This window comes from Cupressus sempervirens, chromosome 4 (assembly GCF_028749045.1).
Source record: "Cupressus sempervirens isolate cs-2001-9-10 chromosome 4, ASM2874904v1, whole genome shotgun sequence".
Taxonomy (NCBI): Eukaryota; Viridiplantae; Streptophyta; class Pinopsida; order Cupressales; family Cupressaceae; genus Cupressus; species Cupressus sempervirens.
Window position 1 is genome coordinate 593157171 of NC_143121.1, and position 27135 is coordinate 593184305.

Consider the following 27135-nt stretch of genomic DNA (forward strand, 5'->3'; position numbering starts at 1 on the left):
ATGGCTTTTGATCCTTTAGAAGGGAATGAATATTTTTTGCAAGCCGAGAAAGAGGATAACCATTTGTTGCAGCAGACAATCATCCATGATGTGGAGGATGGAGAAGAGAGCCTCAAGGATAGTTGTGTCCTTGAGGAGGAACTTGCTAGTATGCATGAGGTTGCCCCTCAACCTATACATTTTATTGCAATAGAGTGAGAGGAATTTGATGAAGATGACTTTTGGTATGTGTTGGATATGTTTTGTTCATCCTTGGACATGAAGCAATCTGCCCCTTCATTAGATAATCGTTAGTTGCAACAAGAACAAGTGGAGATTCACACCATACTAGTAGCTCCCAAGGAGGTGGTTCATGAGTAGTAATAAGAAGATGTGAAGATTAATTCTTCACAAGAAGAGGAGGTGTGATTTCCAAACCAGAAGGATGCTACCATTGTAGAGCACAATGATGAGGTTGAGGTTGATTTCTTGGACCTAAAACCATCAAGATAATGCCCCATAAGGCATCTAGCTCTACAACAAATCATCAAGTTTCCTTCAGTCATACTCACTCTTAAGCATGAGGATAAAGATCACAAAATAGGAGCAAGTATGTTTTTCTCCATAAGGTAATGCCCCATTTCTGGAAAGCTTCATTGTTTTCAGCATTGGGATGAAGGTATTCCATGCAACAATATGTTTGTCATGCTTGTTGGTCTTTTCAACTGCCCACATGCATGGAAGAAAAAATCAACTTGTAAGGAAGGGACGTTATTTCAACAAGCTAGTCAATGACTTTTTTTGATTTTTTGTGTAGTAAATACTTGTACACAGTAGAGTACGAGTTTTCTTCTTTCCAAGAAGTGCACTAGCACATTTTCTCTCCTTTCCAGAACTCCTTGGAGTTGTTTTGTTTTCTACTAGTTGTAGAATTTTGTGAAGTTGAAGGTGGAATAACGTGTCAATTCTTATTAGTGACTCCATGCCAAATGGATTTCTTAAGGCCACTAATCTATGCTTAGCAAAAAAACATCCCCTTTGAGTCACCAAGAATGTTGGCCATGTTTGTCCCCAGTCAACCCATCACTGATAATTGATCTGAGAGATCTTCAATGGGCTAGATTCTTTGATGTAGGTTAACATGCCTTTTGGTTGGGTTCAACATCTTGTGTTAACTCGATCTCATCATGAGACAAGTTGGCTCAGTTCCTTCATTGACCGAGCTGGTTCAGTTTGTTCTTTGACTAAGTTGGCTCATTTTCCTTCATTTTTGAGTTGCAAGTTAACACACATTTTATGTCAAGGTTATCATTTTGTGTTAACTATTTTTCTATTTTGAGGAGTGACTTTTCTTGATTCCACAAAATCACAAAATTGTTTCTATCTCTTCAACGATGCATTTGGGAAATGTGCCAACCAATTTTTCATGCCACATGGTAGATCCTTCTTGTGCTAGGGTACTTTTAATCATATGGTGGTTGTATTTTTTCATCATTGCTTGGGCCTCTTACAAAGATATGATGACCATTAGATTTTGAAGCATATTTGGATAGTTTGAGTGCATCACAACCATCCATTGGAGAATGAAGAAGATATGCATCTATGGTTGGGTTTTATTCATTTATTGAGGATATTTTTGCAGCATCTAGGCCATCTATTTCAAAATGAAAATCTACATCAATGAATTATCTATTTCCTTCATTGGTCAAGTTGTGAGTTAACACATATTTTCTACTAGGGTTAACATTTCATGTTAACCATTTTCCTTATTTTGAGGAGTGACTTTTCTTGCTTCCATGAAATCATGAAATTGTTGCTATCTCTTCAACCATGCATTTGAGAAATGTGTTGACCAACAGTTTCATGCCATGTGGCAAATCCTTCTTGTGCTGGGCTACTTTCAATTAGATGGTGGTCATATTTTCACATACTTTCTTGGGCCTCTTGTGAAGATACAAAAACCATTAGATTGTGGAGCATATTTGGACTTTTTTGAGTGCATAGTAGCCTTCCATTTGAAAATGAAGAAGATATGCATCTATGGTTGGGTTCTATTAATCTATTGACGAGATTTTTGCAAAATTTGGGCCTTCTATTTCAAAATGAAGATCTACATTGATGACTCATCTTATTGGGGGAAAATGAGATTTATTCCATGTGGGTCAACTTTGTAATTTTCATGGTGGGTTAACATTGTGTGTTATCCCATCCTGCAATTTTTGATAGTGGTGCAGATTTATTTGTTAGGGCCAAAACATGTGACAAGGATTTTTTTTTAATGTTGAATGACATTCTTGGGACTTGTTTGCACAACACCTTTACATCTCCATGCCTCTTTATTGATTGTAATGATCAAATCTTTTGGGATTTAATTTCTTATGGCTGGGTGCATTTGTTTTTCCCTTCTTGTCACTTCATTACAAAAAAGTGTATTTTATGATTAGATTTAGTTTTGATATTCATTTATTGCTGCTCTCTACAACTTGACTCCACCTTGCTTGGGGTTTGAACTCCATAGTTTAGATTCAAGTTATGCCCAAACTCTTTAAAGGCAGTTGTAAATATTTTTTGTGGGTTCTTCTCTGTTTGTATTTTGTAGTAGCATCATGCTCTATAATTTTTGCCTTACATGAATAGAAAACGTAGCTTCTACCTCATCTTGCTAGTCTTATATATTGTGAATTTTATGCCTTTTAAAGATTATTTCATGTTTATTATGTCATGTTTGCATATCATGTGTAACCTATTCCTAAATGTTGTCATGTGAAGTTGTTTATTTATAACATTTCATTAGTTTTACCTTCATGTGAATTCTGCAAGAATAGATTTGAGCCAAGATATGTGTATATAGGTGATTTATTCATGTTTTGTGAAGTTATAGACAGAGTTGTAACCATTATTTCTATCTGGTGCATTACCCCCCTTTCCCTTTCTATAATTTATTTTAGTTTCCTTCTCCCTTTTCCACTCAAGTGGTAGTATAGGTGCATCTTGATAGTAGGGAATCTAGCCTTCTCTAGAGATTCAGCCTTAGAGCATAAGTCCCACACTTGGAAGTTGTTTCCATATTACACAAGGTTGCTTAAAGGTCATACCTCAAGCAAGGGTGCATAGTTTTGTGTCAACAGGACCTCCTCATCAATGGTCTAAATATCAAACATGTCAAAAAAAATATCTTTGATGTCATGCAACACTTTTTGCTATTATTACTCCCTTTTCATTTCTTATCACTTCTTTTTCCTTGCTAATATGTCATGTAAGATGACATTTTGCTCAAAAGTGAGATTGGCTAGATTGCATTTTAGCATATCAATTACTTCATCTAGATTAACAGTATTATCTTAAGAACTAACCTTTATCTTCTTTCCTTTTCTTTTTTGTGGAGTGTTGTTGCTTGACACTTCTAGATTACAAGTAGATAATGGGATGTTACCACTACATCTTTCTTGAACTTTAGTTCTTGGAACTACAATGGTATCACTCAAAAATACATTCTATGTTTCTTCTTTTTCTTGTTTAGTCTCATTATCTCCCTTGTCCCAAGGTCCTAAGACATTTGGTCCTTCTTGACCTATAGTGGAAACTTCTACATTTTTTTTTGTTGACTAGTTCCTCTTGCTCTCGCGTTACCCTTTCTTTTTCCTTGGCTTATGAGGTCTAAGTTTGTTCATGAAAAAGAGTGTCATGTGTGTTGTCATGGATAGGGGACATGAATCCTTGTGGGATCATCACAATTGAACTTTCTTCATCACTTTTATCATCTTCAATGGTCACATTCAACTTCTTGTTTGATTAATCCAAAAATACTCTTCCATAGCAATTCTTTTTTTTGTACAACAACCTCAATCTTATTTTGTAGAATCATGAATGTTTTGAATTTAGGAAAAAGAAATTTCTATTCTTCTCCAAAAATGTTTTCCTCTTCTTATTTGACAATTTAGGCATAAGTTTGGCCAATGTTCCTTCTCTTATTTCTTTCTCTACTTCTGATGCATGTTGTCATCTTTTATCTAGTCTACTATAAAAATATCTTGGAATCTTCTTTTCCAATTCAATAGGGGCAAGTTTATTTTTAGCCATCATATCTATCATGGCCTCTTATACCTTAGATTTCTCATCATTTCTCAATGTATCATTTTTTACAAATCTTAAACTTGATAGTCGTAGAGTTTCTGATGTTAGCACATATCTTGTCAATATTTCTTGGCTTTGTAGGTACAATGATTTAGTGGTGTCCACATTCATCTGACTTAGTCCTCTCTACATCTTCCTCTTTAATGTCTTTCATCTTTACTTTCCTTCTTCTCTTTGACTAGCTCATAGTGGATGGCATTTATTTCTTTTCTATATTGGTGGCACTAGGTTTGATTATTTTCACTACTCCTCTCTTTACAGTTGGATCAACACTTACTTTTGTCATTTCCCTAGTACTCATTCTTTGTGCTGCAAAAGGAGAGAGGGGATTGGTGTCGACTTATTTGTAACCTTCTTCACCTTAAGCTCTGTGATTCCCACAGTTTTAGCCTTCTTTTCTTGTGGACTGACCACTACTAGGGCTTTGCCCTTTTTCTCTATACTTTATTCCTCTTCCTCATCACCGCTCATTTTCTTCATCTTCTCCAAGATCTTGTGTTAGCTTTAGAGGTTCTTTTCCTTTTCCTTTTGTCTATTTTCCTAGTTTCTCTTCTAGCTCTTCAATCAATTTCTTTCTCTTCTTATCAGTAGAAGCAATCTTGATATCAATTATGATTCTAGCCTTTGCTTCTTTGAAATTGGCAAAGGGCTTGACCTATGTATCAATTTCTTCCTTCAGTAGTGCAATAATACTTTCTCTCACATCATCACTTTTCACTTCATAACCAAAAGTTATAAGCCATGCTTTCCTAGGATGAACTGCCTGAACAAATGTATTATGTGTGTCTACCAAAAAACATATATCATTATAATGCTTCATCACTAATGATGTTGGGATCCTCATTCTCTTTCTCATCATCTATTTTAATTCCTAGAAATATGCATCTAGAAAATCTTCAAAATTTTCTCCCAATTGTGTTATGTACTCACTAATCTATTTTGTAATTAGTTTTCCTTGCTCCCAAACAATATTTCAAGTAGTAGGAAATTAATTCTAAACATAAAATAAAATGCACATAATTAATAATCCAAATTTATACATTGAGTTCTTTTCCATCTTGATTGATGGTAGGTTCTTTGCCAATTGTGACCTTTGCAACTTGTCAAGATCATATCCATGATCCTTCATCACAATCTTCCATGCTTGGTCAATTTCCATACAAGGTACAATACTCAATCTACTTGATTGATAAAATTTGTGAGAGATGATTCTCACTACAAACTGAATCACTATATAAGTGATGGTTGAAATAGACAATACTTGTCCATTCTACTCAGCTTTTGTATTAGTCTCAATTTCTTCTCAGATTAGGCAACACATTGTCTTCTTGTTATCCATTGTTTGATACCTAATAATATTATGAGTGACTTTCTTTGAAATCTTGATAGGTCCTTTTTTTGACCACAACTTCATGTCATGAATTATACTTAGCACAACTTTAATCTATTCAATCTTAAAGTCTTATGAAATCTAGGGCATGAGTTAACCCTTTCCTCTCAAGAATTTTAAACTCATCCTTCAATATACCTTTATCACATTATTTCTTGTGTGCCACACAAATCTCATAATCTTTGACTTCACCAATTTTGCACATATAACATTTCCATACATCATGTATCATAATAAACTTGGGTGCTATCAATGATAACACACCCATTAAATCTCCTTTCAAAGAAATATTTGGAATAACATGAAACCTAGGTGGAGGAAAAGTGTCACTCATCACCAATTGATCATTTCTTACCTCTACTCCTTGATTCTTTAGTATAGATGATGAAGATGCCATATTTTCATGGTAGGGTTCTTAAAATTTTCTTTTTGAATTGTTTGGCACAACTAAAGATCAATACTTGATCACTCTTTCACTACAAGTTCACTTCCAATCATCTTTGAAACCACTTCACTAATTTCTCAAATTTCTCTAAGCTCTCAAAATTTGAATGCAAGGTGTGTAAAGTATCTTTAAATTCTTGATATATATCTCCATTCATTTAAGTTAGGGTCTACATTAGTGCTATATCCTCTATTAGGTGGAATCTAGTTGTCTCGGTCAATATAAACACTTTTAAACTTGGTCTCCATTATACAACTTGGTCAATTCCATCTAACTTGGCCTATACATTAGTCTAACATTGGAGTAATTGATCCATATTGCAATGCTTGGTCAATATAGACAATTTTTTATGATGTTGGCACCCATTGTGAAAATGATTCTTTTGCACTATTCTTTCCATAGATCTGATCTATTGCATTTTTTCTTATGCTAATATTGAATTTTGCACATTTTATGTTAGGAACCGATGTAAGATAAATCCTTATGTGCACAGTTCCTTACACACCTTTCTTGATTAATATGAAGTGGTGTTATCACCTTCTCCATTGGATTAGGTGACCTTGACTTTATTTTCTCCACTATTTTCTTTTTCCACCTTTTCCTTCTAGGTTTGATTCATTTCCTTCTTCTTTTTGTCTAGCATCCACTTTTTCTTTACTCTTATTATGTTCATTATTAGGTTCTAGTGCTTGGGTCCTTCATTTCTCACTCACACGTCTAATCTTATGACAACTAGAACAAAATTTCTAAGGTGCATTGCCCAACCTTCTATTTGTCTAGTAGGGTTTTCTAATTTATGTTCATATGCTCTATGTCCAAACTTTTGACAATTCCAACAATATCCCTCAAATATAGCTACAATAGGTGTATTGTTTATTCTTGATCTACACTCATTTATTTGATGTCATCTCTTATTACAATAAAAACAATAACCAGTAAACTTAGGTTTAGGTTTTGCATACCATTCTTTCTTTTGCAGATGTTTGTAGTGGGTCCAATTTTACCACAATAATATCATATAGGTTTTCTTTTTGATTTTGCATTCCTTATCTCTCCACTCTTGGATGATTCTCCTTCTTTAGTAGATGAATTTTTCTGTGTATGTCCTTGTCTAGAAGTGCTTCCAAATGACCTAGGCAATTTCATCAATTCTTCAAAGTATTTTAATGCTTCACTAGGATTGTTCATTCTTTCCAAAAGTTCTTTCTCATATATTAACTCATTCCTCAGTAGGTCAGTCTATGATCTTAGATTTTCTATCTCTATATCTTTCCCATTCAATTCCTTATTTGCAAGCATCAATTGATTCATCATGTCTAGCTGAGTGTTTGTAAGATTTTGCACATTAGATGACCTTTCTTCAAATCTAGTATTCATTTATCTCTTTTCTTCCATAGATAAAAATATGTCTTCTTTAAATTTCTTCTTTTGTTTGATCACTTCACATAGCCTTACTGACTGAATTTCATATTCTCTCTTCAATCCTCTGACTTCTTTATTTAGGATACTATTCTTCTTGAATAAATTTGCAATGGATGCATCACTTTTATTTGAATCTCTAGTGTCAAACAATCCTTGTGTATCAACTTCTTTAGGTGTTATTTTTTTGAATGACCATATTCTTTCTCTTTCTAAGGGATTTTCTTAGTTCCTCTCTTGCTACTCCAAGTTGCTGTAGTATGAGCTAGATTTCAATCAGTTGATTGTCAATAACCTTTCCCAAATTTTAAGCCTCCATCTCCAAGATCTAAACTCACGTGCTATTAGACTTACATCAAGGGAACCTTTTCTCTGATACCAATTTTTGGAAGTTTAATTGGGAAACTAAGATACTAAGACATGCAAGAGGGGGCGGGGGGGGGGGGGGTGAATTGAGATCTATAAAACTTTTATCTTTCAAAACAACTTTACTCCATCCACCATAATGACCATCTCATATCTAGTTTATGCATATCATAACTTGTAAAATCAAATGTTGTAATAAATTGATCTAACTATCAATCACATCCATAAAATATAAAAATGACACAAAATATTTTGGTTACCCATAAACCCTTCAAGGTGAAGGTAAAACTGGGGTGGGGATGACACTCACAAATCTTCACTAATGCAGTAACAAAGTTAACCTATTGGGGTTACAATTTTGATCACTTCTAATGATCTACCCTTTGAGGGATCTGCCCTACTAAAAGCATTTAATATTGTTAGGTCTTCCCTTGTTAAAATATTTTACACTTACAATGAAGCAAGGACTCTGTTGGGAGATTTACAAAGGTATTTTAAAAGTAATTTATTAAGATATTTTTCGAGATTCAATCTATTAAAACTAACTTAGTACTTGATCCTTTGATCTACACTATAATTATTGATTATGGATCTTCTCCTTCTAATCTCTTACCTAATCTCCAATGTAATATAACTTTTTTCAGTCCTTCATTGCTTCATAGGGTCACTATACTTTTTTCTTCACAGCTTTCACATGTAGCATCCAAAACTTAACTCCTTTGTACAATGCTTCACTTCCTTTGCGCACTTTGTAATCTCTTCTACAATAGCTTATTCAATAATTATATAAATAAGGTTTGGATTTGTGTACTAAAAGAGTTCTTTGGAGTCTTCTAGATGGTTATCTTTTTGCCTCTTCACCTAATTAGTTATACTTTCCTCATAGGGATTGGTGATCCATGTCAAAATGTGTAATACCCTCTATAACAAAATCTATGATCATTAAACACCATGTCCATGTCGGCTCAAAATGGTTTACCTAAATTTTTTAATCTTTCCATACATTTATGTTCTCTTTGTGTTACTCAATTCATACTATCTCTGATGCTCGGCCATAACTGCTCTTCATTATGTTGCTTGGCCTTAACTGCACTCAACTTCTTCTGTAATAACTTGGCATCTATGTGCTCTCTCTTATCGACATTCACTAGGCTCATCTTGTAGTGAAAATACTTGATGACCAAAGACTTGCTCTGCTCCTATAGAATTTGACATATACATGATTATTTACAAGACTTTACATGACTTGGCCTATACAGAGTAGCTTGGTCATAGCAATGATCAACTGACTCTTACCATATATATGAATAAGTGTTTGACACTAACATACAACATGACTTAGACATACCAATAGTTTATACCATTCCTTTTAGGGAGGGGATGACTTACAATCCTTCCTATTTTTGATTGCATCTTCACCATTGTTTTCATATTGTAGTGGGATGATGAGGCCAAACCATTCTTTCCTCATTTCTCTATCCCAATGTAAGAAAATACCTTCTCTTTTATGCTTGTTTCTTAACCTATAATTAACCATTTCTACTATACAAGCTTTAATTTTATTAAGTAGACTATTCTTACACATTTTCTTGTTTTAAAAAATGTTGAAATTTCTTTCTTTCCAAAGTTCCCATACTAAATTGAAAGTGAAACCTTCCATAGATTGTTCTAGAGATTGTTGCCTTTAGGAATAGGAAAAGCTTTTAAATGATTTAATAATTTATTTCTCATTACGGATTAGAAGTGTATTTTTTTAATTTAGTCATTTGCAACAATGTAATGCAAAAGGATAGTTAAGGAGGATGTGGTAACCATTTCCTCATGTTCCTCACAAAGAACACATCTAGAAGGGCCATCAAAATCAATTTTTTGAAACAATTAAGCAATAATAATTATTTTCTGTAGAGAAGCCCATAAAAGCATTCTGGCTTTGGGCAAACATTTTTATCACAACACAAGTGCAAGGGTAGTATCAATTTTTGTCATTGTTGATTAGATATAAGAGCTTTATAGCTATCTTTAACCTAATAAGATCCATTTTTGAAGCCAACCCAAATGAGTTTGACATTGTAAGTTTTTTCAATTGAGCTAATCCTCACCAAAAACTAACATGACCTGGATAACAAGATGTGAAACAAATTAAAATACACAATTATAAACCAAATATAAAAAGAAATACATTTGCAATTTTTCTCAAAAAATTCTCTATAATTCTATGTAATTTTGTTGAGAGAATAGTAAACTTACCTTGATAACACTGCAATACCTCAACATAATTTTTATTATTAAAAATTTCATAATACATGTACCTCCAATATATTATCAAGTCATGTGATACCAGCTATAGCATAAAATGAATAACACATAAGATGCATATGTAGACAAACTATACATACCACAAGACATGAAGCTAAGTATTTCCAAATCCTAACTAATGCATCATAAGTATATTGAAAATTAAAATCATTTAAACCCTATACTAGATAAATAACCTAATATTTTTAAATTGGAACCCTAGAGACATAATATTTAATGGATTTGTAAAAATGTATAGTAGAAAATAACCTTGTCATTAAGATTAATTTTGGATAATTACAGAAAATCTAATTAACAATATATACATAATTTTAGAAATTGAATTAATGATACTTGTATCTAGAATATATATTATGTAGATTGATGTTAAAGTACAATAAAGTACAAAACTAAATGAAAGGGATTTAAGATAGCTTATGGAGAAACAATGAAAACATTGTCTAATGTAATGTAGACTTTTATATGCCTCAATATAGAAAATCAATTGTTCTAATCTTTTACAATACTAAAAAAATTGTGAACTTGAATAATTTTGTAAGTTGATTTTAGAGCTATACATCATTTCCATATTGTGTAAACATGACTTCTAATGTACAATCTTTATTTGATGCATTGTATAAGTCTATTATTCGGTCCATTAGATTCTCTCTTGGTTGACTGTTCAAGACTATGACTAGTTAAAAGTATCATGCCAAGTTCACCTAGATTGATAATAGTTTGTCTTTCATGTGTAGAACCAAGGAAAAAGTAATAGTCTTCAATCATGTGAATGTCTCATAATGATTATATGCAAATTTAAAAAAAAGGTATGTTTATAATTATGAATCGTGTAATACATTATGAAGACTTGAATTAATAATATAAAAATGTACGAGGTCAACTCAAAATTACTAGTGGAATGGGTGAGAGTTTGAAAAACTTTGAGATCTATAATTTCAAATTATGATCAATTTCACAAGGCATGGGATTGATCTAGCACTACATGATTCACTAGATAAAAGAATGTGGCTATATTGAGGTATGAAATGAAGGTCTAGACATTGGGATAATACTAGGTGTAATTATGATGAAAATATTAGAGTATGTATAAGTAGGGATACAATTGAATTCAGAATTATGTAAGTGTAAAATGGGTGATAAATTAAAAAAATGAACTTGACCTTGTTCTTTAGAAAAAACTTAAATAGTTCATAATGTGCTCACCAAAAATCAAAATGTGATGAGTGTTGCCATAAAAAATAAGACTAAAATTATACTCTAAACAACTTCGATAAAATAGATATCTCTGTATCATTAACTTTCATCTAAGAACATTTGAACTTAAAACCCATATTCACACAACCTCTAAATGACAAACTAAAGTATATATCTTATCAAATAGAAGATTTAATATTTTATTTCAAAATTTCATTATATATTTTACATTTTTTCACTACCCTCGTATTGATACTTAATAAACTAGTTGTTAGTCCATATAAAAGAAGATAGAACGAAAGACAAAATGTACTGCCATCAAATGAATATTATTTGACAAGCACGCCTGGCTTGAAATCCCTGGCCTCACTTGCAAAATAGTCCACCTATTTTATTTGAACGACAAAGAGAATATGGGATATATTTAGACGTTTACTACTTGGAAAAAGAAAAGTTGCAGGCTCTTGGGATTAGCATATAAACAAGTTTATACTGAGATATATATGATCCCAAGATTGTCTTTGTTATAAGCAATTCAATTTCTCTCTTTGTTGAAATGCGTACTGTGTATTATGTCTCCAACAAGAACAGCTATGTAAGACATGAAATCTGGATTGAAGCAAATTGGGATTATGCAGTCTTGGGATTGGGAGTCAACGACAGAAACAAGCAAACAATATGAATCTTTTCATCCATGGAAATAACAAAAGCTGTGTCTGTAATATTGTTTGTGGAATCATGAACATCTTTGCAGGTTATTGTAAACAAGTTATTTTTTATTAGTCTATGGATTTTGAAATGCTACATATTATGTAGGTGTTATAGAACTAAATCTACAAAATGAGCTTGACCCATGCATTGCAAACAAAATCTTTAGATCCCAAGGAAAGATATAAGTGGAGAATGCAACTATCACATCTTTTTAGAATCTTTGTAAAGGGAACTCATTGTTTTGTCGTAAATATGCATACATCTCTGTCTTTTTATTTTATTTATGTACTTTATCATTTAATTAGACTACATTATATCTTTAAAATTACAACAAAAAATTGGGTTTCCCAGTTAGTGTACTGGTTAAGTAGTAGCAGTGTTGTTGTTCCTACCTAGGTTTAAACCTTCATTGGGTCATTGTAATCACAGGTTTGTGCATTCATTGATTAATTTTTTCTCACACATTTTAGCCTCAGCTTTGTAACAAGGGGATGATGTTTCTCATTTGTGGCCTTATTGGTTCATAGCTCCAAGTCAAAAGTATTTCATATGGAGTCAGAGGGTGTATCATGCCAACATTAGGAGTCACGTTATTTGTTTTTACCAAACAATTTAAAAACATAAAAATTACAACTCAAAATTTTCCAATCAAGGTTAATGTACAATTATTTGTATGTGTAATTAAAGAAAAAAGGTGGGATGGGCATACACAAGGATAGATGGTCAAAGTAGGAGTTTCATGCCCAAATGTTGTCATCACACTAGAGAGAAATTTGATCCACTAGGATCAAGGAGGCTCAAGCTCTAAGAGGAATCAATTTTTCTTTACTAGAGATAAAAATGACTATGAAAAGGAGAAATGCGAAAATGTGCTTAAATAATGGGAAAGAGGGGTATGTAGACAAGTAGAAGATTGCAAACTTGACTCTAGTACTAAATTTATAAATCCAAAATAGTGACTGATGTGTGATCCAAATTTCAGTTAGGAATGGTATGTACGAGGTGACTAGACTTGCTTGAGACACTTGGAGCTACCTAAGACCTAATAACTTATGATGAAACTACTTCCACTTGTAGTTCTCTTAAATATATCTTCATATATCCTATTTTGCATTTGTGAAACATGTCACTTGCACACAAAAAGTGGGGAAAATATTAAAGAAAAGGAGTATGCATTAGTCAAACCCCTAGAGAGAAATTTAACATGAAATAAAAATAAAAATGCAAAAGAATATTGATAAAATATTTATATATTTAAAAGTGTTTAATTTCTCATGAAGATGTTTGAAAGTTACCTTGATGTTTCCTTAACCTTGGATCTACAATAAGAAGAACATGAATGTCTTCGCTAATGCCTAGATTCAAACATTACTCCTAATCCTCTAGGCTTGATGGTTGAATGAAATTAAACTACCTTTTATCACTTCTTGAATCGAAAGCTTGAGTTTTTTAATATTGAGTTCTTTTCTTGAGGTTTGATTACCAATATGTGGGGAGTACATTTTCTTTTTAATATTACATAGCTCTTTTAGGGCTCGAGACTCAAAGGAAGCCAAAAAAGTTTTAATGTATTGCTAAAATTAAATAAACATTCTCCAACTATAATTTGGACCCATTTTACAATGTATGAGGAATCTCTCAAGGAATTGATTGATCCATCTCACCCTGTGCCTTATGGGTCACCCTATTCTAGTCACTTAGGGATGAAATTTAAATTAGGGGTCAATTAGAATATGGAAATGCCCAAAGCATGCATGGGGTCAAGGCTTATAATTAAAAAAAATACAAAAGGCTACCCATAGTGAAATAATCCTATATATACAAGGGGTGATAAATGAATGGAATAATAAAAAAAGGTACAACTAAAATTAAGGTGTCACATATAAATTAAGCCAATAGAGGATATATATTTAAATACTTATCAAGAAAATGTATATCAAAGAGGACAATTTGTTAGAATATTTAGAATAACTAAGAGGGGGGTGAATTAGTTATCCAAGGTCTACATGTACGAATTGAACATTTAAACACTTCAACTAATCCAGATCAAAGCATCCCATAACTAAGCCTCTATAGTGAACAATTAGCAACATAAAATTATAGTCCATTGTCCTAATACTTATCAACCTTGCAAAATGTAAAGCATTAATGGTAAAACATCAAAAATGACATCCACACAAGTTGACACTAGGATTTAACATGGAAGCCCAATTTGGGAAAAACCACTAGCAACATGTCACCAATCTTGCACTCTTCTGAAGTGAGCTCTCTTAGGAGCCAACCCTATTAAAGGTTACAAATAACACTATTAAATGTGACCTTGTTAAAGGATTTAATCACCTTGTTAGGAGTGGCCTTTTTAGAGGACTTAACAATGTACTTTTATAATTCCACCTTGATTAAATGAATTATATATGACTATTAGGTCAACCTTGATTAAAGGATTTCAATACTAATAGAATGGTTAGAAAGTAATAGCAGGTTTGATCTGAAAAATACAACTAACTTTGCAAATACAGATCATAGTTTGGTTCACATGTTGATCTAATGTCTAGCCTTCATTGTCATCTGTCTCTGATCTTCTCTTCACTCCTTCAAACAATCACACTTTGAATATTTAAAACTCTTCTCAGCCTCCAGCTTAAGTTCGTCAATAAATAGCATCAACAACTGCTCTAACCTCTCTAGGTCTTCACCAACTCTACTAACCTTGTTAAGCTTAACCCTTCTACCTCATTAAATAGGTAATTATAATCTTTTTTTGCTTAAACACCACCATAGATCTTAGGGTTTCATTAGATTCGTCAAATCCTTCCAACATTTTTTCTCCTCTTTTTTCTTTTGGAAACTTTTCCAATCTTTGTCTTGAATTCTTTCATAGAAATGCTCAAATATGGTTTCCCTCAAATTAAATACTTCATGTCATCCATCCTTGTCTTCCACACATTTTACATATTCCAATAAATCAATTGCGTCGGCTAGAAATCACAATTTCCTCTTAATCTGTCAAATGTTGTACCTCGACCAACACTGTATTCTAATGCTCAGTCAATATTTATACTTAGTGAGCACTGTATTTTCTCAGCTTATATTGGCACTTGAATGACACTAGCATCACTCGACATAAACTTCAAGTTTCATAATATTCTACTATTTTTCTCAATCAAGCCTATGTATTTGGTCAATCTTTTAGCACTTCTTGAAGGCTTCAATACAACTACCTTCTTCACTTTTAGCATGTTTAAACAATCACTTTATCTTGTCAAAGTCTAATTAATCAAGTGCCCATTGTAATTCCTCTCATAACTCAACCATTCCTCTAGGTGCTTTTGTTATGTCCTTCTCAAATCCTCTTCATCAATCATCTTGAAATGACACTCAAATCAGATAGAGAATTGTCTTACCAATTAGGTTTAACATGAATGACAACATAACAATTTTCTCAATTGTAGTTTTCAACAATCTCCCTCTTTGGCTTTGATGGAAACACCTCTAGTTACCATCTAATCCAAAACATGTACTACTTCAAGCAATCTCCCTCCATGTTTAGTATCAGATCTTCATTAACCTCCTTAGTTTCATTTTGATTCTCATCTCTGTGTCCAACAAGCTCTTTCTTTTAGTTTCATTATGATTCTCATCCATGCAACTCACATAAGCTCCCTCTATCAAATCATGAAATCAATCATATTCTTTTGTATTGCTGGCAATACCTTGCATAAATTCTTCCTCTTTGCAACATTTCCATTCTAAATAACTCCATCTTCATATGGTAATTGACATACTCTCCCTCTTTCATATTACTTCATGGTAATTGCCGTATTCTCCCTCTTTGACAACAATGCCAAAGACACTACATCTTTATCATGTAGAAATCTTCATGTCAGTACAAAATTCACCTCTGTCATGTGTTCTATGACTAATATAACATTATGTTCTTCTTCCTTCACTACTTTAGGAAACTCCTAAAGTATGACATTATGCATCAATTTGTAAGATATTATATATTTATCTCAGATTGGTTTGACAAGTGAGTGTCAACACACTTAATTCATTTACTTAGTTCATGCTGAACTAGTGATACATGTTGAGCACAACCTGCAAATATTAGACCATGTTGAGTTACAATGAGTGTCAAGCAACTTATGTGCTAAGTCACTCAAGTGCCGAGCACATAGACCATGCCAAGTGATTCAGGTGCCGAGTCAATAGTGGATGCTAAGTAGTGTAGGTTCTGAGTCAAAGAAAAAATACAATGCATGTTGAGTATCAATGGCTTCATATGCCGAGTGACAAAGTTTGGACATATTTGTTTGTAATGGCATAAACAACTATGTAAACCATTTTTAATCCAACTTAAAGATAGATTATGATCTTTTGGAGATAAGGAAGAATCTCTATTTGGATTCCCTATGAAATTACATGCAGCCAATTAGAAAATGGGAAGGTTTAAGTGGCAATATGGATGAATCTCATCCATAGATTCATACCTAATCCTAAGTCTCCTAGTCTTCTTAAGGAGGACAAAACCCTAAACTTGATATGAATGTTAAAGGAGTGTGAAAGGGATTGAAAGAGAGTATAGAGAAGTTTTCATGCACAAATAGAGCATTCATGGAGACTTAGAAGTTATGAAGAAAGAGTAAATTACAGAATCAGTTAGAGAAGAATAGAGGATAAAGAGAAGGATACAACATTGAGACATCTAATTGAGAAGGATCAAGAAGATAAGTGTTTAGAGGTGATCTGTTATCAAGCAATCAAGTGCCAATCATAGGATCTATGCTGAGACATTCTAACATTTGATTTCAATCAAATCTCTTAACAAAGTAGTCCTAGCAAGCTATATGAAATCCTTTAACAAGGTGCTTACTTAGTTGTAATTTGAAGTCCTCTAACAAGGCACACTTCTAATAGGGTGTTGAAATCCTCTAACAAGGTGAGACCTAAACATCTTTGTAAGCCTTTAACAGGGTAGACCTTTCACATGGTAGATCATGATTCATGGTCAAAATATTGTAACCTTAACTAGATACACTTTACAACTATAGTAGTGAAGATTTGTGGGTGTTATCCCCACCCCAATTTTACCTTCTCACTTGGAGGGTTTCTGGGTAATCATATCTAGTGTTATGTGTGTGATTGCTTACATGTTTACATGATTTAGATGTATGTGCTTTACATGTTATTTCAATTTATCTATTAAGTGCATGAGATAGATGTGTGGTGAAAGTTTTAATTGCTATCAACTGAATGAAGCAAGAAAAGCTTTAAAGGGTTCCTTGAATAGAAGGAAAGAAATTGCTATTGTGGAGAATGACACACAAACTAAGCTATTTGTAGCTAGAGTCTCAAATGAATTTGATGCAACAATTGTAGATCTAATGGAAAAGAACAAAATCCAAGTTGAGGAAATCATAAATCTCAAGTTAGAACAATAATCACAAGCCATACTAGTATGTGAAGTATTTGAACAAAAGAAGAAAGCCATGGAAGACAAAGCCATGATTGAAGAAGAAAAAAGAGTTTTGGCCAATAGACTGGAAGAGAAGTCAATAGAACTATCCAACATTTTTAACATGCAAATGGATACTCTAAGTCAAATGATGAATGCCAATTATGAATTGAATGTTAAAGACATTGAGATAACTACATTGAAGTTCCAGAATGACCTAAAGAGAGAGAGAGAAGGAATTTGTTGAAAGTTTAAACAAACTAAATGAAGCCATCAAATACTATGAACAATTACTGAGATCCCCTAGATCCAACAATGATACATCTAGACTAGGATACACAAGCACTGAAGAAGGAGAGTCATCCAAAAGTGCTAAAGAAAGGAACAAAAAAAGTAAGAACTCCAAACATACTTTTCATAATTATGGTAAGAAAGCACATACTGCTAATGTGTGCAAGAGCAAGACTATAAATCAAAATGCTAAGCCTAAGAACATGGTTCATTTCCATAAGTACAACAAGTAAGGTCATCAGGAACATGAATGTAGAACCAAGACCATGCACACACAAAGATTTGAAGGTTATTGCTACAACTATCAGAAGTATGGACATAGAGCTTTTGAATGCAGATCCAAATCCATGTGGTCACCAAACAAGCAAACAAAGGTAAGGCACAATGGCAACTCTTATTATTGGGATTATAATACAAGATATTGGTGTCATTATTGTCAAGAATATGGACATGTTCTTGATAATTGTACTAGGACACACTTCAGTGGTAACTACAATAGGTGGATGTGTCAAACCACATGCTTTAGCTGTTTGAAGGCTGGTCAAATCAATAAATATTGTCCAAGTAGGTCAAAGACACCAAGTTGTGAATTTACTAAAGGAAAAGGCAAGGAAAATGTTGAACACATCAGAGATGAGATGAATAAGATATGCAAAAAGAAAGATGATTGCAACACATCAAATAGAGAAGGGATCACTTCACCCAATAGGTTTAGGTGATCACACCTCATCAAACTAGAGAATCAAGAGGTACGTGGGACTGATATTTAAAGGTTATATCATACATTAGTTCCAAAGGAGATAGTGATGAAAAGTATACATTAGTATGAATAAAGATGCAACATGTTGAAAATTCAAGTTAAATCTTTAAGTTTTTCATGCTATTTCCGAGCATGAAATGTTTTCTATGTATGTTGAGTGGAACGCTAGTTGATGCTGAGCTAGCAGTCTGGCTAGTTGATGCCAAGTTTGTAGTAGCTGTCAAGTGATGGAAATATCAAAGGATGTTGAGTGAACCTAAAATTGGTTGATGTTGAGCTTACATCTGTGTAAGCACTCAACATTAAATGTAAGGTTTTCGAAGGGTATATGATCAATTTTTGCTCATTATTCACCATTTCAAATTCAAGAAAGAGTAAGCAGAGAAGAAGGCGATTCAAAAACCCATTCAAAGTGTTTGCAAAGATTTTAGCAATGATCTCACCCTAGTTCATCAGATTTCACAAGGTATTTATCAAGAGCCGAGCTACACAGTTTCAATTTTACATAAACCCTAGTTTGACAAAATGGAATCTAGTTCGAAAAATGTTGAAGGGAAGGAAATTTTAAATGTTCAACTTGTTAATAATGAAGTAAAGCAACTTGTGTTTAAAGCCATTCTTGACATTTCCTATACACAAGATCCTTTTGGCACATTGTCAATGATCCCGCCAAATGTAATAATGGTGCAAGATAGGAGCACTAGTACATTTGCACTTTATTTTCTACCAAAATTTTTGACCAAATGTATGATTTATTTTATTTTTTGGTTTTCATCCCTGTATTGATAAAAAATGTATTAAGTTTTTACGAGTTGGTCAAAATTTTGACCAACTTGTGTCATAAGGAATAAAAAATATGTTAATCTTATATGTATATAGGCTTATAGTCTATGATATTATTGTTTAATTTTATTTCATTCGTGCCAGTGTAGGGTATCATTTCAGGTAATATTGGGGCCTTGCAGGTGAATTTTTTTGGATATCCATCACTAGAGGAAGGCAAATGATTGCTGGAGGAAGGTGAACAATCACTAGATTCATTCTACGGTAGCAGACATTGGTGGAGGAAGAAAGAAGGAAGCCTTTACACAATTTTTTCAAGTCCAAAAGGGTAAAATTGTGATCAAAGAAATGTTCTAGGCATCCCAAAGTGAATACCTAGGCTGGATTTGCATAGTAGGTGAAGTACGCTATGGATTCTGAAGCCAAGCTTCCCAAGTGCAAGGATTCTCTACCTGCAGTACCTTGAATCTACATCTTCTTGCAAAGTAATTATTGGAGGAAGCTGAATCTGATACTTAGACAAGTTAAATGATTTTCCATTTGAAGGTTATGATATCCTAGTGAGATTTTAATTCCATGTGTCACAATCAATGTAGAAAGAATCTAAATATATCATTTATATGTCCTTCTAGATTTGTGCAATGTGTTCTCCTTTCAACAATAAAGAGTATATGATGTTTGTGCAAATCAATTATATTGACATCTTGAAAAATGATCTCTTAATTTCATGATCATCAGATTTATTCAATCAGTGATCCTCAACATGCGTCAAGTGCTTGTGTCTTACTCCATAGGCTCTTTCAATTTGATAGTATCGATCAAAATGAGATCTTCTTTCCTATAACTTCAAAAAATAATGCCTAAATTCTCTCTTCGTTACTTACTACTAGAAGCAATGGACAAGCTTTGGTTTCAAAACAATGTAGAAATGCAATTCCTAGCCTGTTTGTATGCTTTTGACTCTTGTCATTTATAACTAACTACCTTGCAACTTTCTTGAGCAACAACTATTTGGCAGAAACCTTGGGAGTTTGATTGGGCATACTATACTTTCTAATACATAGATGTAGGTGAATTTTGGAAACTTAGCATACCATGATCCATACTTCTTCACAAATTTCTCCACTCAACTTGATAATCTTGTCAGGAGTTCCTTGTAATACTCTCACTGTGTGTATAGCAAAGGCTTTTTTTGCAATCTTAAACCCATCCCTATCTTGAGTTACATTTGTGGATAATAATCATATATCATGTATTGTCTTGGTCCAATTCAAATTACACCCAAACATTCCAATCCTTTGTACTTGTGTACTCACACAATCATGTAGATCATACATGAGCTCATGTAAAATGTCATTAATTTCATCATAGTTCTTAATTGTATATTTAAGTTGTCATTGATCATTGTTTCCCAATCAAATCTTTCAGTTGCATTAATGATACTCTTGATTAAATAGCTCATCCATGGTATTAATAGTGTTGCTTGTGAGCTTCCAATTGCTTTATTCAATGTAATTATGAGGTCCTAATATCTTCTTTAAAATATTCCTTTGTTAACTTCAACAACTTGGTATTGTGCTTCCTAGATTATAACCATTCATTGTTGACAAGAGTGATGTAGTCATCCTCTCTTTTTTTCAAACTCTTTCATGACAAACTCTCATGTTCTAATTAAGCCATCTTTGTGCTATGAGATATTGAATGGATCCCTTATGTTATCAAGTATGATTGCAACCACAAGACTTCCTTTAGGGGTAAGTACTTGTTTTAATATCATATCTTCTAGTACATTCAGCCATTAGCTTGGGCCATTGCTTGACTAGTGGAAATGCAGCTGCATGAACTATACCACTCTTCAAGATTTTCTTCACCCATGGTGATGAATTGTGTTGAAATGTTCTATCTCTTATCAAATTTATGTTATAGGGAGCAAGTTTGGTGTCATTGATTTTCTTCCATTTGGATGTAAAGTTTGTCTCATGGAGCATGTCTCATAAAACATGTTTGAGCTACACAATACTACATTGTCTTGAATTTATCCCATCTTTAGGTGCCTTTTTCTTTTTCTTTGAGGCTTCTCCTTGATTAGCTCCTACCATTATTTAACCTACCATACTACAACCTGCATTAGGTTTTTTTCTTTTTATATTTCTTTAAATTGATAGGAGTTATTATTTAAGATATTAGAATTCAAGATCACGAACAATTCTAATTCATCCATTTGCTTCTCTACTTAATGACTCTTTAAGAAATTCAACCACACATACTTTGTGACTGCTTTAAAAATCTGATACATTGCCTAATTTCAATGAGATCTCTTAGCTTCAATTTCAAATCTAGAGATGTTTTGAATTTTCACAAGGCATTATTACTTTCAAATTTTACAAATTCAACACACACCTATAGCTTGCAGCCTTTAGTGCTGAATTCTCTACACCAAAATTTGGACTTGTATAATTGAGTAGTCTTAGTTTCAATGTTTACATACCTAATCATGAACATTGATCAACATTGTGCACAAATTTGGCTTCTTAAAAAATGGTTAGTTGCTGATGTAAATAGATTTACTTTGCTCCTTATTTGATTTGCTTGAGCTAACAAGTTTATGATTTGAAATGAAGTGTGTGAATCAAAAAATAGATAAATTGAAATAATTCATATTAATTAAATCATCTCACTTCATTCACCAAATAAAAATTGATTCCTTAAATTTAGATTGTGCTTCTTCATTATTTATTTAAATTGCTCCTCATCATTTAATAGAATAGAATCACAGTTAATCAACATTTATTTAAAATTTAAATCACTCCTACTCACAAATGGTTCTAATATTCCCATGGACAATTAATGTTCCAAATTTTCTAAGATTGGGGATTATGAAGGGTCATACAAGATTAAATGCATAGCTTTGTATTATAAATAAGTGATTTTTTCTTAATCTAGTGTAAGACATAGTGTTGCATAATTACTCATTGTTAATTGGCACTCTCCTAATAAGGAACATTACAAGTTGCTATCCCTAAGCACATTTACTTGATGAGTTATTAATATATACTTAGTCTATCCTTTTTCACTCACTAATATAGTTAAGAGGATAGGTTGGCTTGTCAGGGTTGGAGTAATACCATGTTGGAGGAAGCTTTTAAGCTAGTGGTATGGATGTATATCACAAATCTTTGAGAACATAGCCCAAAAATAGGTAATTCTTATATGTGCCACAAATCCTTTAGGGAGCCTACTTGTACAGGATTTCCAAGGCCCTCTGGAAAGTAATTTTCCATCTTTCTTAATGTTAGTGATGAAGAGTGCAATGGGGAATTGAATGCTTGAATATGTATTGTGAATCGACAATTATTTGTTAATGCAATTGAAATGCATAATGATGAACATTGATCATTAGGAATTGGCATTCTCCTAGTAAGGACTATTTTATATTTCCATTTTTGTGTGGGATCTAAACCCTAGCTGGGAATAGTAGTGTAAATTAGTGAAGGTCTCAATAAGGGACCTTACAATGACATCAATGCACTATCTTGCCATCCTATTGGATGAAAACAAGGAATCATTCTAAGTCAATAAGAAGAAATCTAACAATGTAATGTATTATGTGTATACTTGGTGTATGCTCTGTGTCTTCATGCATTAATGTGTAAACTTTGTGTATGGTTCGTGTCTTCACACATCAATGTGTATACTTCAAGTATGCTCTGTGTCTTCATGCATTCATGTGTATGTTTTGTGTATTCTTCATGTCTTCATGCATCAATGTGTATATTTTGCATATCCTTTGTCTTCATATATTCATGCATCCTGAAGTATGTGCTCCATGTGTGTTTCTACCCTTGGTTGGTCTAGAGAAAGATAATAACTAGGAGGAAACAAAAATATATGAATTTAAGGCATGTTGTTATTCAAACATTGGTTTTTGCAAATTCAATTGACATCATTTTGGAATGACCTACATTCTTGTCTCTAGATAAGAGACAAATGTATAATGATAACATCAAAATTGAACCCTGATAGCAATATTGTAGTTTGACTTGCTGCAGTAAATGTCTCATATTTATTAATATTAGAGTAGCATGGTGCAATATTTAAACAATAGAAATGATTTTATGATTGTTTAACTCCTCCATTCATCACGGTGGAAAAAAATCGATGCCACACTTCATGAATACTCATGATAATGTTTAGTTTCTATAACTAGGGTCATTCCTAGACCCAAACCTTAGCCTCAAGGGTTCACTCTTGCTGATCCTACCTATGTATTCTTGAGTGGGAAGTCAGAGGCTTCATAGTTTATAGTTAGAAGGAGCTCATTCTCTCCTCTTGACGAGATCTCTAATCTCTCTTTAACTATTATTATTATTTAAGTGTAAACTTAGTCCCATCACAAATAAAGATACTGATAAAGATACTCATTGTATTCAGGTGATGGTTCCATCTCTACCATCACCTATCATTATTTGCAACAACTTACACATATTCATAAGGATCAAATCACAAATCACACACATCGTGATTATAATGAGCACCTATCTCATATACAAAAACTTGCTCATACACATCATAGGTACACAAGTTAACTAGCTTTCCATACATGACATACATAGTAAGTAGTGCCAACATACATCAAAAAGACTATAGTGACCTACTGACACATGAATCACAAGACAATAGTGACTAGTTCACATATAATGGCTAATCATTCCCCACCCATGTGCATCCTAAAGGAGGGATTGTTAGTGCATTGTGCACTACACTATGGGTCTCATTCCTTTCCTTGTTGTTAGTACCAATAGATACTTGGAAAGGGAATTCATCCCATGCTAAACCCAATTGGGTGAAGTTTACCATTTCCACTTCAAACCAAATCCAAAAGCATACCATGAGGTTCATCCAATTATCACCTACCTATTCCTCATTAGAAATTCTCTTCCCTCCAGTCCCTCGGATAGCCAATAAATTAATCCTTGAGGAGGTAGCCTCATGATAGGTATTAGATATATAAGCCACAAATCCTTTGAGGGAGCCTACTCAGAAATGGTTTCCAAGGCCCACAAACAAGTAATTCCCCATCTTTCTCAAGGTTAGTGATGAAGAGTGCAACAAGGAACTAAATGGTTGAAAATATATTGTGAATCATCAATTATTCCTTAATGTAATTCAAATGCATAATGATGAAAGTTGATCATTAGGAATTGGCATTGTCCTAGTAAGGAAAGTTTTATATCATTATATCTGAGTGGAATCTAAATCCTAGTTGTGAATAGTAGAGTAAGTTAGTAAAAGTCTCAATAGGGGACATTGCAGCAGTAGAGTATGCTAACATCCCATTTGAGGAAGGTAGTGTGTGGAAAGGAAACCAATAATTCTTAAATGGCAGTAGTTTGACTATATATCAACTAAATATTGGTGAGGGTTGAATAGACAATTATTGATTACTAGAAAAGTATCAAAATATTATACTTTGACTTAAATCAAGAGTCACATATAAAATAGTCATTGGTTGATGGAGGTTGTGATATAACGCTTTAAGATATGAAGTCATCTATTCACCCAGGCATCAAATAAAATTCAACACTCTATCATAGATTATCAAATGATGGGGGCACACAGAGATATAAAGGATATGAAAGAAGAGCAGTCACAAACCTCTACCAATAACACAAAATTTGCATTATTCAAGTTGACAGATGATAAGATGATCATAGAACTAACTAAAGATTTAATCATATCAGGATTACTATACTACTCATGGGGATGATGCACTCTTCATTGCAAATGCTTACTACCACACCACAACTGCTCTTTGTTAGTTGAGAAAAGGACATGATGCTCTCTAAGCATTAGAAGGAATATGTTTGAAACAATTATTAGAAAATTGTTGTTAGAGAGGATTGATCATACTGTGGAGCTTTTTGAGGGAAGTGGATCAAATTGGAGGTTGGCAAAAATTGGAACCCCTGGCAAGCTTCGCAGTTTTGAGAACATTCTCTTTGCTAGCAATGACATGAAAGATATACCAATGATAATCACTCTTCAATATGTTATTCATGAGAATTATTACCTTGTGGGTATGGCCTTTTTTGACCTAACAAAGAGAACTTTATGCATCACCGAGTTTCTTGATGACAACCAATACTCAAACCTAGAATCTACTATGATAGCTCCTGGTTGTAGGGAATGCTTGTTACCTCTTGGCAGTGGAAAGTCCACTGATAATAAATTCCTACATGATGTATTGGCAAGTTGTAATGTTCTCTTAACTAAAAAGAAGAAATCTAATTTCAAGTCTAGTGGTGTTGATCAAGATCTTTGTCGCCTTGTAAAAGGTTTAGTTGTGTCATTAAAGGACATACTTTTAAGTTCAGAGTCTATAGCTAGAGCTTTGGGGGCGTCCTCTCTTACATAGATTTTCTTGTAGATGACAACAATTATGGAAAGTTTACCATTCAATGTTATCACATAGGCAGATTTATACGGCTGGATGTTGTAGCTTTATGAGCATTGGATATTCTTGAAAGTAAAATAGATGTGAACATGAACTTTAGTTTATTTGGATTTATGAGCATGACATGTACTACTGGCATGCGGAAGAGACTATTGAATAGGTGGCTCAAGTAGCCTCTCTTATATGTAGAAGAGATCAAGTGTAGACTGGATATGGTGCAGGCATTTGTTGAGGATGCATCATTACACCAAGATTTAAGACTTCATCTAAAAAGAATTGTAGATATTGACTGACTTGTGTGGAAATTGGAGAAGGGTAGGGCCAATCTACAAGATATTGTAAAGCTCTATCAGGTAAGGACCTTTAAGTTTTAATGTATTTGGTTTTTTATACTATGAATTTGCAATAAACATTCTTTTTGTTTTTTCTCTTCTATGATCACATGGAAACTTTTGCACTGAATTTATGTGTTTCTTTCACAACAATGACATTGTACTTTTGAATGAATGTTGATCATTTTTTTGTATCTAAATTTATTTGTGTGTTGTACAATTGAATTTACTAATTAAATGGTGTATTTCGTCATCTATGATTGTTCTTAGCTATCATGCTAAGCTTGCAATTAGCAGATATCACATCTTTTACAAGATGAGAACTATGGTTTTCAAGCACTTAAACTATTTTTGGATTGTTTTTGTTCACTGTATTTATTGTACATGTGATAGACAAGCATACAACTTCATGTAATCAAAAGTTCACTCAAATGACATCAAGGGGACTTTTCTTTATTGATCAAGGAAAGATATTTGGACACGTTTGACCTTTGGACAAATGAAGAGCATTTGACAAAGTTTGTAGCACTTGTAGAGGCCATTGTTGATCTTGATCAACTTGATAATTGAAAGCACATGATCTCAGCTAGTTATGATCCTAGTTTGACAACACTTAAGAGTGAACGAGATGAAGTGGAAGAAAAAATTTGAAAAGTACATCACAAAGTAGCAGATGATTTGGATCTTCCTATTGATAAGGATTTAAAACTAGACAAAGGCACACAATTTGGACATGTATTTAGGATTACAAAGGAATAGGAACCAAAAGTATAGAAGAAGTTGAATACATAGTATATAGTCTTAGAAACATGGAAGGATGGAGTCAAATTCACAAATGCAAAACTTAAGTGACTTGGGGAGCAATATATTAAGTTATTAGATGAATATTCAAGTAGCCAAAGGCAACTTGTTACCCGTGTGGTACAGATAGCAACAACATTTACTAAGGTAGGTTTTCTTTAGTCTATTTTTTTTACTTTATTTACTATTTAATCTTTTTGAGAAATAATTCTATACATAGTCTTAATAAATTTTTCTTTGATAGTGTGTGTTCTTTTTTAATATATTTATGGCTTTAACTCATACGCCTTCACTCGTGGTTGAGT

General features: G+C 33.1%; 1 pseudogene; it reads left to right on the forward strand.

Moving 5' to 3' along the window:
• LOC149562603 (DNA mismatch repair protein MSH2 pseudogene) lies at positions 1 to 26992 on the forward strand (annotated as a pseudogene).
• Positions 26993 to 27135: the final 143 nt, after the last annotated feature.